Source organism: Pinus tabuliformis, chromosome Q (assembly GCF_031772625.1).
Source record: "Pinus tabuliformis cultivar Carrire ecotype Pingquan chromosome Q, CPIR1, whole genome shotgun sequence".
Lineage (NCBI taxonomy): Eukaryota > Viridiplantae > Streptophyta > Pinopsida > Pinales > Pinaceae > Pinus > Pinus tabuliformis.
In genome coordinates this window covers 942,410,024-942,426,048 of record NC_142296.1, presented here as the reverse complement: position 1 = coordinate 942,426,048, position 16,025 = coordinate 942,410,024, and positions in this window count along the sequence as shown.

The following is a 16,025-nucleotide window of genomic DNA, read 5'->3' as shown; positions in this document are numbered from 1 at the left end:
TAGCAAGCAAGGCCACTGTATAGTAATCAATAGTGATTGAATCATGTGGTTGCATGCCTGGGGGAAATTTATTCAATATACGGCTAAATCTCTTATTAAAATCTTTTACCTTCTCTTTCTCCCCCATTTTTCTATTTTTGATCTCTTTCAACAACATGGTAGGAGTTTTGTCATCAACAAATTTCTATAGGAACAACTTCTTAAACTCCCTCCAACTGTGGATTGAATTGACAGGCAGAATGTGGTACCATGTTGTTGCTCTAATTTCTAATGTATAAGGGAAAATCCTGTAAGGAACATCATCGTACGTTACTTCTAACATCCGTACATGCAAGTAAAAGTCATCAAGATGATCTTATTCCTTCACCTTCTTGTCTGGATTGAACTTCGATAATAACTTTTCTGGATGTCTAGGCATCTTATGAAGATTGTCCGGAAGAGCAAGAAGCCCTTGGGCCATCTAGTCTAAGTCTTGGTCAACCATGTTATTGTCTTTATGTTCCTCCTCCTTATCATAATTTGAGGAATCTTTACCATCCTATCCGTCAAAGGGGTCATCAGAAAGATCAATCGTATCCTCCACATACCCTTCGTTAAAATATGGAAGAGGATCTTGATGTTTTGTATCATTTTCAGATTTTTCCAACTCTTCAAGGGTGGCAAAAATCAAATCTTCCACTGTAGAGACTAATATATTGGTACTAGTCATTTCTTTATGTTTCGGTAAGTGTGGAAGATTCTATGCTCTAGGGATTAACCTGATGGCCTTTGCATATCGACAGGTTATGGGTCGAATTTCCTAGATCTGCTTGTAGGTAACCTCACAAGTTGATTCTAGGTCGGTTGAGAAGACCCTCTTGATTTAGGGGGCAGAGTCAGAATGGTGCTCAGAAAGTTACTACCTTGTCCAGAAGAAGAATGATTTGGGTGTGTGGATTTATCAGCCATAAAAAATTGGTTTCCCTCCTTCTAGCGCAAGAATGTTGACGGTGTTGAATGCCACCAACAACATACAGGGGATCTCCCTGACATAAGGTCCCAACTAGACCTCACACAGTTTGGTGTAAGAGTCCCATCTGGAATACGACCCAGCTATCGTTTACTTAAATATATGCCTTGGATTTAACTATCAACAAGAGAGAGAAGTGCAAATGTCTTTTCCAATGAGCAAGCGTGTGTGCATTGTGAGAACACGATTGCAAATGTAACTAGGTCCTTTCATTACGGAGGGGAAATAAAGTGAGCCTCTAAGAGAGAAGTAATAATACTACCCTAATGGAGACACACAAAAAAGGAGAAACACTCGCCTAACATCAAGCAAAATAGTTCACATACATGTGGAGATCATTATTATCATTACAACACATTTCCAACAAGAAGCACCAAAATAACAAAATTAGTTCAATTAATCTAGTACTGATGAAAGAAAAAATGAAACATAAACATTCAAAGAATAGGCTCGGAAACATTCACAATCCATGTGTGGAAACATGATGGCCTGGAAGACTTCAATATTAAGCAAAAGTACCGACATACATAAATACAATGGACATCCTTAGCTCCAAAAGTGGAGCGTTAGAGCCACTAATTTCTCACAAAAGTACTTACTATGTCTCTCTAGTGCATTATGGGAGAAGCCAAGGTTAAAATTCCTTTACATGAGAAATGAGGATCTATTTATAACTCGAGGAATGACTCTTCACCTCCTCATGTCTCTTGACTTTCTAACTTCTAGTGACCTTTGGATTTTTACTACCTTTGGAATTACATGTGATTGTTAATATTACATGTCTTTTGGAATTTCATGACTTTTTAGTACATACATGACTCTTGGGCATCCACTCATTTGTCTTTACAATAATTACAATAATACATCATGACTTCCACATAATCATGTGATGGGACTTGATATGTAACTATCCTTGACAACTGGGTTAATATTGGTTGATGGCATGGACTTTCTTCTGTGGTGACATGGCTGCCAATTGTATCTTCATTCTTCATGCAGCTTCTATCATTGATTTTCTCACCCTCCAAAGGGTCCTTGATCAAATGGAGTCTTCTGGGTGCTTTGATCATCAAGGTTCAAGTATGTTCTTTGTTCTTGTTACACAATATTTTGTCGCACTCCCCACCTCATATCATAAAGTGTCAAAATGACAAAAGTTGTCAGTGTATTCACCATGAAACATGTTTGGAAGCATCCCTGAAGAACAGAAGAAAAACTTGCCTTGAAAGATTTTTGGAGAAACTTGTAAAAAACATTGTTTTCAATATCAACGTGTTTTGCATCACTGGTGACCTGTGCTGGTAACTTGTTTCACTATACTGAGCTAGCACCGCCAGCACAAATTTTATAAGGAAAACCCACTCTGAACCTCTTCAAGTAGATTTTCCTAAAGTGGAGGAGAAGCTTCTCTTACTAGAAGTCTAGAGAACGACGAGTTGGTTACAATTGAATAAGGATTAGAGAAAGACCTCCCATTCTTGGCCCTTGATCCTACTGTCATGGATATTTCCATTGAGTTTTGGAACCTCTCCCCCCTTTTATGGATACTTAACTCCCTCTCCTTCCTTATAAATGAGATCCATACTATCCACAACTGGTTGGCTATTTCTTGGTTGCCTTCTTAGTGTTGAACTATGCCCAAATGCTACCCATTTTGAAGGGAAAGGACTGCTTGAAGGTTAAGGTCGGGACTTTGAAAGTCACCTAAAGGAGGCTTCCAACATCAAGGCTTAAGTGGTTGTAATGCTTCCCTTTACCATCTATTAATAATACATTATCTGTTTGCTTTCCATAAATGTGTCTATCATTGCTCATTTAGTATAATACTCCTTGATATGTTATATGGTTTATATTGGAGTGGTTTTTTATATGTACACATTTGTTGTCTCCACGTGATTTTCCTTTTAGGTATTCTTCCACATCCACGAAGAGGAGATTGAGCTTGGAAGCGAGAGAATCAAGGACAACACCAACGGATTTTAGCATCAGAGTGAGGTAGGTCATCTATCCTCCTTTGTGTTTTTTGGTATAAGCTAGGAAATTTTGGACATATTTGTCTAGTTTGTTGCTAGATTCTCCCATAGGACTAGAGGGATCGTTTATGTCCACAGAAAAGATTATCTGCACAACAAAATGGACCATACTGGGGAGCTTATAGCCCTTCAAACCTCCTTTTTGTGTTTGGCCTTTTTTATTAGTTTGGCCAACCTCCTAAAAACCTATAACTTTGGTTCATTATGGGTTCGCATTTTGAGTAGCATGTCCTTTAAAGTATCAAGTCTGGATCTGTCTTTGAATTTCCTTTCATTTTACTATGATATTCTCGCCCAACGTGTTTTATTCAGAAACAGTCACAATGCCAACGCGGTGTTTTCAATTACAGTCATGCTGAAAGCCCTGTCAGCACATGTTTTGACTATTACAGTCATGTTGATACATAAAACTTGAGAAATTTTAGGGTTTAGGTCTAGTGTGTCTTGATTTTTTAGGTGTCCTCCTGCTCTATGTGCTTTAAATTTTCCATCATTTTGGTTGATTTCTTATTGGTTTGCAAAATTCCATCCAATTGTTTGTAGTGAAAGCGAATCTTGATTAAGTCTTTAGTTCAATTGGATTAACTGTTATTTACTTGCGTGTGTGGAAGGAATATTGATTTGTTTTTTATTAGAGCATTATTAGTCCTTTTGAAACCATAAAAGAAATGGTATTTGCATTTGCTTGGCTTTCATCTGAAAGTTTACTTTTCGAGATTCCATTAGATTACATTGCATTGAAAAGCCATTTTTGGGATTATCATTGAGCATAGATTACATTGCTTAGTGTTGAAAGTTGAAAAGTGAATTCTCATTCATTTAAAAGAAAAAGTGAAAAAATTCATGTAGGTGAATCAGAATTAAATTTCATTTTACTTTTGGTGAGTGCATTGAAAAAGAAAATTGAACAATTCATGTAGCTACATGTTAGTGAATCAAATTTCATTTTACTTTTGGTGGATGCATTAGAATAGTGAAAGTGAAAGATCTAGTTAGGAAGCTTTGTTTGTTGCATACTTGGTTGTTGTATCAGTGTGTGAACTTCTTCCCTATGCTAGATAGCTTTCGTTAAATTGAAAAGAATCATTTTTTCATACTAGTTGCATCATAAGTTTGTTCATGTGACATCAATCTTTGAGCTCTAAAATCGAAACTGAATTGAAGATCAACTTAAAATTTACCTCAATCAACCTATGGAGCATTTGGAACAATAACGAAAACATTTAGAGGTTTAGGCTAGAGACGTGTTCCAGTGTTGTTAAATGTAGTAGCTATCGTTATTTCCCATCATTGTATCCCAAGGTGAAATCTCGTTCCATGTATGGAAGTGTATAGGGTTGTTCTCCAGTACTTTCAAGTATATTAGCGGTGTTCCATGCATGGTAAGTATATGGCAATGCTCTCATCAAATGGTTATGCATTAGACAATACTACTATGGACTACACTCCCACATACCGTCGCGTATATTTTGGGAGTCCCAAATAGGTTGTTATCCATCCATAGGTAACCGAGTATGTCGCCTTGTATACCATGATAAACCGAACAAAGCATTCGGGGAGATTGGTTGTCGTACGTTAAGTCCTTGGTTCGCCAAGGTGTATATTGCAGTTCATGGTTTCTTGGTAAACCCTCATGCCTAGTTTACCCCTTTTTGATTTATTTATTTTTGTTAATTTCTAAAATAAATCAACGATACATCTTACCTATGAAACAAAAACTCCTTTTGTCCTCAACATTAATGGTTAATTGTAAACTCAAAATTGAGCCAAAGCATTCTCCAACACATTATTAGATTGATTTCATGAAAATATATTGTGGCAAAACCACAAGGAGTCCAAAATGAGACCCTGAATACATCACACAATATCAATGGAGATGCTAATGCACCTGACTCACCTAGAGTTGTAGGTTCTTATATTGTTGAGTTTGAATCCCTTGAAAACCAAGGTGTTGAACTTGGTCTCGTCCTAAGTATCTAACCCCTTTCTTCCCAATCATAGATTCGATAGGCTCATCTCAGGACTCTCCTCTGATAGTCCTCAACCTACTTCGGAGTTCTTGATTTTTCCTCCTAATCCACTCTTTGAATCAGATCCTGTGTATTTATCACCTCTGAATCTGTGTAGTCCTTTTGATACTCCCAACGTACCTTTAAGTCCTTCTTCCATAGCGACTCAAGTTCCCATTCACGAATTTTTCCCGACCATGGCAACTGATCCAGGTGGACCCTCACCATTGTTTCTTTTAGTTTTTAGTTTCCTTAATTATAGCACAATTTACTATTTTTGGTAGTTTTTAGATTCCTCAACTTTCGGAGCCGCTTTGAGGCCCTAAACGAAGTTTTTCTGGAAAAATCCTACATTGTTTTCGAAGGTAATTACATTTGTAGTTGTAGTCCTCGGAAAGATATTTCCAACGAGGTATCATATGCATCAAACAGAGATAATATGACCAAGTTATATCCCTGGGAAGTTGTGTGCCCAACTAACCCCAACGGGGCCCATAAACTCTTGGTGTAACATCTCCACGAGTTAGGGTTTTGGTTGTTTGGGGTTTTCTCTTATTGTTCAATAATAAAAAGGCCCTTGAGCCTCATTGTAACTCAGTTTAGAGGCATGTATCCGCCACGTCTCTTCTCAAAGATAAGCTACCATCGCCCGAGCTATCTTATTTCCATTATGTTTGTAAGCATAGTTCAATATTTTTCTATTAATGAAATCAAGTGTTTTTCTACTACATCTCTGTGTTTATGATTATATATATAAGTTGTAGCATTACTGTTTAAGTTCGTATCAGTTGTATCAGAGGGGTCTTCTCTTTCTCTGTTTTTCTTTGCATGTTCCCAACGAGGTCAGGGTATAAGGAGTTAGGGCTCAATCTAGTTGAACCATTGCAGGATCAGCCTCAAAAAACCTGACGACCTCCCATGGCAGAAGAAAAGAAAGATGAGGAGGCAAGAGATCCTTTCAAAATGTTGCTCAAGGAAGCCCTCAAGCGACAGAGGGACGCGATGATGAATAATTTTTCCCATATCCTTCGACGGCTACCCACAGGCAATGCATCTTCATCCAGCAACCACACTGCAGGCACTACTCCTTTTAAGGTACAAGTTAACTTTGATATTCCCATATTTGAAGGCCTGATAGATGTAGACGCCGTAAATAAATGGTTAACTCTGTTGGAAGGATATTTTTCAGTTCATGACTTTTCCAATCAGGAAAAGATTACTTTTGCACTTCTCAAAGCCGCCCCACATGTCAAGTACTGGTGGGAAACCTACCGTGGAAAAAAGGATGAGAGTGAACCCTCATTGTTTTCAGGGGCACCCACTTAGAATTATTTTTGAGATGCCATCAAGGAACAATATTACCCTGTCGGAAGCTATGAAGATAAATGCATAAAGTGGACCATGTTATGGAAGGGAAGAGACCAAGATGTGCGAGAGTTCACAAATACTTTCCATACCCTTCACACGAGCTAAGTATCAAGGATGTTGAGTGGAATTTGGTGCTCAACTACCGTGACTATCTACACAAGTAAATCCAGGACGAGATGGAGTTCCTGGACAACTCCTCACTTGGCACGGCATATCAGTATGCTGTAAAGATTGAGAAGAAGTTTAAACAGAAGAAGCGAGACTTTGGATCTGTGAATCCAAAGCAAGGAAAAGGTGCCCCCAAACCACAGAACAAAGGACCAAGCCAAGACGAGGCTACCCAGGACAACCAATCGAAGACACAAGCAAAGAACAACACCACGAAGACGAAGAAGAACACAAGAAAATGGTGTGAGTTCCATAAGAGCTCCACTCACAATACAAGTGAGTGTCGGGTCAAGCAATCACTAGTGGCCGAGTTGAAGGCTTCCGAATTAGACGTAGGTTCTGACTCTGAATCAAAACTCGATAATGGAATCGACAAAGGGAAGAAAATCATTGATGCGGAGCCCAGTGCCAGTGTGGCCACCACAAATTTCTAGAAAATTGAGCCTAAAGATCCATAGGAGGGGGGAATGCCTCTTCCACTCACATATGTGGGTGAAGGGTTCTCTGTTGCAATTCATTGTCAACAGTGGGAGCCAAAAGAACCTCATTTCAATAGAGGTAATGAAGCAGCTGGGACTAAAGACTACAACACATCCACAGTCGCACACCATCGAGTGGTTTCACCAAAGACGAGATCTTCATGTTAGCCAGCAGTGTCGCCTTCCCTACAGCATCAAGCCCTTCACAGATGAGGTACTATGTGATGTTTCTCCTCTTGAATTTTATGATGTATTGTTAGGACAGCCATACTTGTGGAAGTGACATGTTGTATATAAGTCTAGACCTCGTTTTATGGTTATTACTTTGGCTAATAAGTTATATAGGATACTAGAGATAGCCCCACCTACTGCCATATCTTTGATCACTGCAAGTCAATGCAGTAATATCATTTCCCAGATGAGGAAATTTATTTTTCTTATGATTCTCCCCCAAGGCAAGAAGAAGGTTGTGGCCACGGCTTCTAGGCAGGGCTCCTCTACACAGTAGCAATAGATGGACAAGGTCGTGCAGGAGTACAAGGATATTTTTGCCTCACCCACAGGGGTACCTCTTCACTGTCAGGTCAAGCACTCCATCGATCTGACCCTAGGCGCGCCGCTACCCAAAGGACTAATCTTTCGACACTCTGTTCTGGAGAACGATGAGATCAAGAGGCAAATTCAGGCACTACTGCAGTAAGGGCACATCAGACCAAGCTCATCACCCCGTGGGAGCCTGATTGTATTGCTATAGAAGAAGGATTGGACCTGGAGGCTTTGTATTGACTATCTGGTGTTGAACAAGATCATTGTCTAGAATAGGTACTCAATCCCGCGAATTGATGACCTTTTGGACCAGATCAAGGGGGGGAATATTTCATCAAGATTGACTTGAAGTCAGTTTATCACTAGGTGCCTATTAAACCCTCTAATGTGTGGAAGACTGCCTTCAAATCCAAGGAGGGCCTTTTCGAATGGTTATTCATGTCATTCGGGTTGACGAATACCCTGCAACCTTCATGAGACTGATGGATGACATCTTGCAGCCCTTCACCAATGCATTCGTGGTGGTGTATTTAGATGACATCTTGATCTTCAGTGAGAGTTGGGAAGAGCGCCTCCCGTATTCGACAGGTCCTTCAAAACCTTCGACAACACAAGATGTGTTCTAACTTGGAGAAATGCACCCTTGGCCTGACCCAAGTTCAATATCTGGGGTACATCATTGATGAGTAGGGTGTACATGTGGACCCATCCAACATATAGGTCATTCGGGATTGGCCAACCCCAACCACTCTAACAGAGCTCCGCAACTTTTTAGGTATTGCCAATTTCTACCGCAATTTTGTGTTGGGGTTCTCACATATCACTTGGCCTTTAAGTCAAGTCACTAAGGGCGGAGCGAAAGAAAAGTTATTTTGGTTGGAAACCCAACATCGATCATTGTCCAACTTGAAGAATCGCCTCTATTCTACACCAGTGCTTACATTACCAGACCTGCAACAACCATTTGAGATTGAGACAAATGCCTTTGACTATGCTATTGGTGCGGTTCTTACTCAGCATGGGCATCCAGTGGCTTACCACAATGAGACTCTTCCATACATGGTCTGAAAGTACCCCACTTATGACAAAGAAATGTATTCCATGGTGTAGGCCTGCTGTCAATGGAAGAATTACATTCTAGGGAAGGAAACAGTCATCCACACAGACCACCGACCTCTACAGTTTATACGGACACAAGGGAAGTTGCAGAATGATCGCCATCAGAAATGGTCCACCTATCTGCAACAATTCCATTTGAACATTAAGTATAAGAATGGCAACAGCAATAATGTCGTTGATTGCCTCAACTGACCACCGGTCATGGCGCTAATCGTTGTGCTCGATTCCTATGGGCAGAAGACATCAGGGTGGCCTCATCTTTACAAGAGCAATCCAGAATTCATAATCATATACCAGACACTCCTGGAAGGGAAGCAAGTTCCAAATTTTCACCTTTAGTATGCAATTTTATGCCACTTGGGACACATTTGTGTTCCTTCAAGTGAGCATGCCAAGATGATTTGGGAGGCGCACTATAGTCGGGTCACTGGAAATTTCGAAGTAGAGAAAATAGTGGCGGTATTGCAAAAGTATTTTTATTAGCCGAAACTTCGTCAGGATGTTGGGAAGTACGTTAGATCTTGCACCGCCTGTGCCATTGCAAAACCAACCATCAAGGAGCAAGGCCTATATACTCCTCTACCTACTCCTAGTCGGCCTTGGGAATCTGTCTTCGTGGTTTATATGTCAGGCCTTCCTTCTACTAAGCACGACAATGATTGCGTTTTCGTGGTCGTCCACAGATTCTCTAAGATGGCTATCATGGTGGCCTGCAAAAAGAGTATCACGATAGAGGCCACTGCTAAGCTCTTCTTTGAGCAAGTGTGGCTACACTTTTGAATCCCACAGTCCATTATTTTAGATAGAGATAACATATTCCTGAGTGCATTTTGGTTAAGTCTCTGGTCGATGTTGAACACAAAACTTACTAAGTCCACGACTTTCCATCCCCAAATTGATGTCCAAACAAAGGTTGTCAATAGGATGGTTATACACATTTTGTGTATGTACAACTTAAAGTATCCACGCACATGGGATGAAATTCTCCCCTATGTCCAACACAGCTACAACAAAGCTCTCTACAGCTTAATAGGCCATAGCCCCTTTTAGGTAGGGTTGGTATTTCAACCATTATTCCCCATTGATGTGGCCATACGATTTGCAGCCACTCAGGTAGATTTGGCTCACATGCAGTCCGAAGCTGAAAGGGCTAGCAACTTCATTGAGCACATTCAACACATCCACCAATAGGTCCATGATATATTGGACAGAGCCAATGCTAAGTATAATCAATGACATGATCAGCATTGAGTGCCGCACAAGTTCCAGGTGGGCGACAAAGTTTGTCTACATTTGCAGAAGGAGCACCTTGTTGGACCCCACCACAAGCTTCGCCCGCTCCGATATGGGCCATACACCATCACCAAGGCCATTGGTGACAATGCCTTTGAGCTCATCATCCATCCATTCCTTGGTCTGCACCTAGTGTTCAATGTAGATCGCCTTCGGCCATACTTTCCACCATTGTTGGACACATTTGACATTACATAACAACTCACACCAATAAAGCTCAACTCGGACTACATGAGACAGGCCGCAACTGATCAGATCATGGACACACATATCAAGAACACTCGGCAACAAAGGATACAACAATATCGAGTTGTTAAAGTAGGCCAACTCCTTCACCAAGGTAAATGGCTCACCAGGGACCAAGTTGAGCAGAAGCTTCCTCATCTCATGGAGGAACTCCACGCAATGGGGACCATTACTTCCTAAGGGGGGAGAACTGATCCAGGTGAATATTGGTGGCCACCCGACTATTCCACTTGGACCCTCACCATTGATTCTTTCATTTTTTCCTTAATAGTAGCACAATTTACTATTTTTGGCAGTTTTTTTGGTCCTGAACTTTTGGAGTCGTTTTAAGTCCCTAAACAACGTTTTTTGGGCAAAATTCCTCTGGTGATTACCCTATATATCGTGTCAGCAATTGTATTCCTTAGAAAGATCTTTCCAACGAGGTATCATACGCATCAAACGGAGAATATGACCAAGTTACGACCTCGGGAAGTTGGTTTCCCAACTAATCCCAAAGGGGCCCATAAACTCTTTGTGTTAAATCTCCTCGGGTCAGGGTTTTGGTTGTTTAGGGTTTCTCTAATTGTTCAATAATAAAAAGGCCCTTGAGCCTCATTATAACTCAATTCAGAGGCATGTAGCCGCCACATATCTTCTCAGAGATAAGCTACCATCACCCGAGCTATCTTATTTCCATTATGTTTGTAAGCATAGCTCAGTATTTTTCTATTAATGAAATGAAGTGTTTTTTTGTTGCATCTTTGTGTTCATGATTATATCTATAAGTTGTATCATTTTGGTCTAAGTTTGGATCATCAATATAAGGTGATAACCCACCTGTAGGGTCAACACCCCAATGTATTCCCGTGGAAACTTCTAGAACTCATATTCCAAGTACTGAGATTGATCCTATATTACTTCTTCCTCCATAAAACTTTCCTTATGTTTTCTCTCCCTACCATTTGACAAGTGGGCCAAGTAAACCTCCTACTTATATTACACCCTTGGTCCCATCGAGTTATAACTCTCTCGGTGATGCTTTTTCCAATAATTCTGGTGCAACTTCACTATTTCATAATCCTATTTGGTCATCTAGTGTCACTCCTACTACCAACTCATTTGTTCCAAACATATCGATAACTGCACAGACCCCTACACAACCTACAGTGACGGTAGGTGAGACACATATTCCTCTTAATCTTTTTCTCCTCCTATTATAGCCACAGTAATTGTGGTCCCCCATATGAGTGGATATCCCACAAGTTCATCTGTTCCACTGTCTGGGGGGCAACTACCTTCGCCCTACGTACCTCCTGCTTCTAGTGGAAACTACGCACCCACTCCTCCCACATCAGGGGCAAATCAACCCATTAGTGTTGTTTCTAACCCAGCTGGAAAAACAATTCCACCTGTATTAGGTAACGTCACGGGAACACCTTTGAAATGTCACCAAGTCCCCTTGACTCAACCTTCCTACCAACAACCATATATTCCTACTGGCTCTCAACAACTCCAAACTCCACTATCGGGAGTTCCTCCTTATCAGCAGGTAGGTCCTAATATTGAAGTATGGTCCTCAAATGCAGTATGCTCATGGGACTGGTAATCCTCCTCTGCAACCACAGATTCCTATCCAACCGTAGCAAGGGCCTTACCCGCAGTCGCATCTGTAGGTTTCTTACCCGCATCCGCAACCACAGGTTTCCTTCCAATCCCAACAAGCACCTTACCATCAACCACGGTCACAACTTCCTATCCAATCCCAACATGGACCTTACCAATAACCATCACCATAGTCGCAACAGATGCAACAGGGAACTTACCAGCAACAGTTAGGTCAGTTTGCTTTGTAAACTCCATACGTCCAATATGGTTACCAGACTTCGTATAGTCAACCTCCTTATGGTCAAGCTCCGTATGGTCAACCTCCATATGGTCAACCTTCTTATTTTCAACCTCCATATGGTTAACCTCCTTATGATCAACCTCCTTATGGACAAAACTTACCACACTGGGGGAATATCCAAACTCCGCAAGGTTGGAATACTCAGTTTGGTACATACCAGAGACCTTATACCCCATATAATCCACAAATTTCATTCTTGACAACATTGGAATTGTTAGATGTGTCATGGCTAACAAATGACCCAATACTGCACTCACCGTATTGGCCTTCTATACCAACTAAAATACCTAGCAATTGCCCTAAGTTCGAAGGTAAATATGGAGAATACCCTCAAGCACATGTTATGACTTACCACCTTTGGTGTTCCTCTAACTCTTGGATTGATGATTCAATTCGGTTGCATATTTTCTAGTGCACTTTAACGGATGTTGCCACCAAATGGTACATCGAGCTACCTCAAGGTACTTTCCAAGATTTCAATTCTCAAGGCATGGCTTTCCTCACCCATTTCCAATTACCTGTCTAGTACGAGACTGGAACCCATATATTAACTTCTTTGTAGTAGATGACCTCCACTCATATCTCTAATCATATCCATGAATGGAGAGTAGACATCATCTCATCAAATTTGACATCCCAAATCATCTTTTCACTTAATGGTTTACTAAATCATTCATTCCCCCTATCGCTAAAAATATAGCCATGGGTGGTTGTGTAACTGAGGAACAAGCCATCGCCCATGCCCAGTATTTAGATCTTGTCTACTCATAATCTGGCACATTGTACAAACTCCTACTTGGTGCCCAACAACCTTTGACTAGTCCTGCATCTTCCACACCTGCAGATTCACCACCCATTGATGGTATCATTAGATATGTGGCCCAGCATTCTAGTAGTACCTTGGTTGCTTCTACAAAACCTAAATCTACTCAGGCCACTGCAACCTCCAATACTGGAGACAACTCAAAGAATCCTAGTAAAACCTCAAAGGTAAATGTTGTCCAATCTACTGCAACAGATAAATCCTTGAAAGGAAAGAAAAAGGGTAAAGGAAAAGCTAAGCAGGATACCCCCAAACAGGATTCCCCAAAACCATCAGCTAACAATTCATCAAAGTGAAAGCCTAAATATCCTTGCCTTATTTGTGATGAGGATCATTACACTAAGGATTTCCCCCGACGTGCCGAAGTAAGTCGTCTTCTGAAAGGCACCACAAGGACACCAATTGTGCTGAAGGAACCTTTCCCATCTCAGCAGATGCAAATGGTAGTACAAACCCCACTCTCTTATCTCTGGAAGTTCTCAAGTATTCATGAGTGGCTCAGAACCTATTTTCGTAGCCACCAAATCAAAAGATTATCCAACTCCTAAAAGACTCGTGGTGGAGAAAGATGCCACTGATATACCCTCTTCCTCCACTTCACCCAATTCCGGTCCTCTCCATATTGAGAAACCTAGCACTACATCCGTGTTCTAACCGCACCCCTAAAGGTGTTCTTCGGAAATCATCTTATAATCCAAATGCACGAGTTGCCCAACACTACAATATTGTAGAATATTTGGCTCAAGCACCCTCGGCGATGTCGGCCTTGGAAGTCCTTCAAATGTGTCCATCACAATGAAAGTCTTTTCTATCTTCCATTGGAGGAATTGATCCCACAGATTCTAACTTGATCACTTTTGATCTTGAAAACCATGTCCCTCACTTACCACCTCAACTTGCTTTTCTCATACAAGTTGTTGTCATGGGAAAAACTATTCACCAAACTATTGTTGATGAAGGGGCCTCCACATGCATTATGTCCATATCATGTTGGAAAGCCATTGGTTCCCCTTCTCTCAACCAATCCCCGAATACTTTGGCACCTTTCGATGGCAGAGGTTTCCAACCATATGGTACTCTCAACTCTTTACATGTTCAGTTAGAAGGAAAAACTGTCGATTTAGAAGCAAAGGTTGTTGACACAAATCTAAATTATAACCTTATACTTGATTGTAGATGGACTCACGAAATGTTTTGTGTGGTTTCTTCAATTTTCTGTGTACCTTCTTTTCCCCATCAACGAAAAAGTATCACAGTTGACCAATTGGCCTTCTTTTCCTTTGACTCTTCAACTCGTAATGTACCTTATGTCAGCAAAACCAATATTCCTTATGAAAATGTCGAAGCGGGTATTTCCAAAGACTCTGCCTTAATGCGAACTTTTTCCCTTCCTCCTCCTACCAATGTTCCCTCAGTTAACGTAATTGATAATTTTAGTGACACCATACCACTTAGCTCCGTCGAACAAGCTTACCAAGTTGTCCTTATGGCTTCCATGACTACATCTGAAGCTAATGATTAATTTATTATGGCTCTAGACTCGTATTCACCACCTTCTTGTCTTGGTTATTCAGATTCTGAAGATCCTTTGAATGATACTTTCCTTACTTACGAAAGCATCGTTGAAGTCATGTATTCTGAAGAAACCCCTTGGAATGATATTCATCGTCGTTCCTCTTTTCTTATTAGCCTTGATGTGATTCATACCTGTCTAGGTACTTAGTTCCCATGAAATGACTACTCCTATTCAGAATCTTGTCTTAGATCACGAGATGTTGTCTAAAGGAAATCTGGGAAACATCTTGGCAAGCCTACATAAGTGAAGAAAATAGAACTAAATACATGGCTATCCACTAACATGGTGTGCATGATAACAAGAAACAACTCTAATAATTCGGCCTAACAGCTGACGCAATCTAGCTAATACTCCTATGGTGTGCCTCTAATACCAAAATGGCACATCATCAATAGCCGCATACTCTGGAATTCCTCTCATCAAGGCCTACAGTTTGCGCTTCACCTCTACCACAGGATCGACTCCCTCCTCATAGGGTGCATCCTCAATCTTTCGTGCCACCCTCCTTGCTATTGGAGAAACCCCTGGAGGTCTCTCTGGTCCCACATCTGCAAAATATCATAAGTCTCAATCTCAGCTCGCACAATGAAAAAACAAAAATAAAAAATAAAAAATAATAATAATGAAAATCTTAAAAAATAGTTCTTTACCTGAGTCAGTCCGTTGTGCTCCAGGTGGTAGTGGGAGATCGAGATCTCCTCAAGAATTTGTACTGGCATAGGCCCAATCATCTGCCATGATGACCTGTTGATATATCCATACAAAAAATGATGGTGCAAAAGATATTTGTTGACCACCTCCATGTCTAGGAATCAACTCCCCCTGCCAAATTAGTTGAGGATCCCTGGGTCCAAGAGTTTCCACCTCCACCCAATGATACCTGAACAATGGGATACGCCCTAGGAAGAATGTCATCAAAATCGATCTGAAACCAAATTGTTTAAGTTTTCATGTCTTGCATTTGGTGAGCTGGTCTTTCATGTAGACCAGTAATCCTTCGCACCAGTTGAACATAGTCGAACTAAGAAAATCCACTGCATATTGAAAGTGATACTTACTTGCTTCATGCAGAGATTGGGCCCTAGCTACTTGAACTATAGTATGTAGAATTGTTCTCAATGGAATATTTGTAACAATTTTGATGTCAATCTTCCCACCTTTTGTTCTACAGGAACTTGGGCAATTTCTATCTATCAGCATGTCAATACTTTCTCCTCCAGCACGAGGACCAGAAAACTAAACTCGTTGTCCTCTCCTGGAAAAACTTGTGATAAAGTAGATGTATACAATTTCTATATCAAGTTCTTGGTCCCCTATTATGAAAATTTGGTGGTCTACATCCCATCATCCTACTAACTGTTGCAGTAAATTAAACTGGGTTCTGATCCCACGGGTACGAAATAATTTGAGCAATCCACATGCCTGGAGAGCCCTTATCCAATTTGGATCTTGTGATGCTTGATGGTCT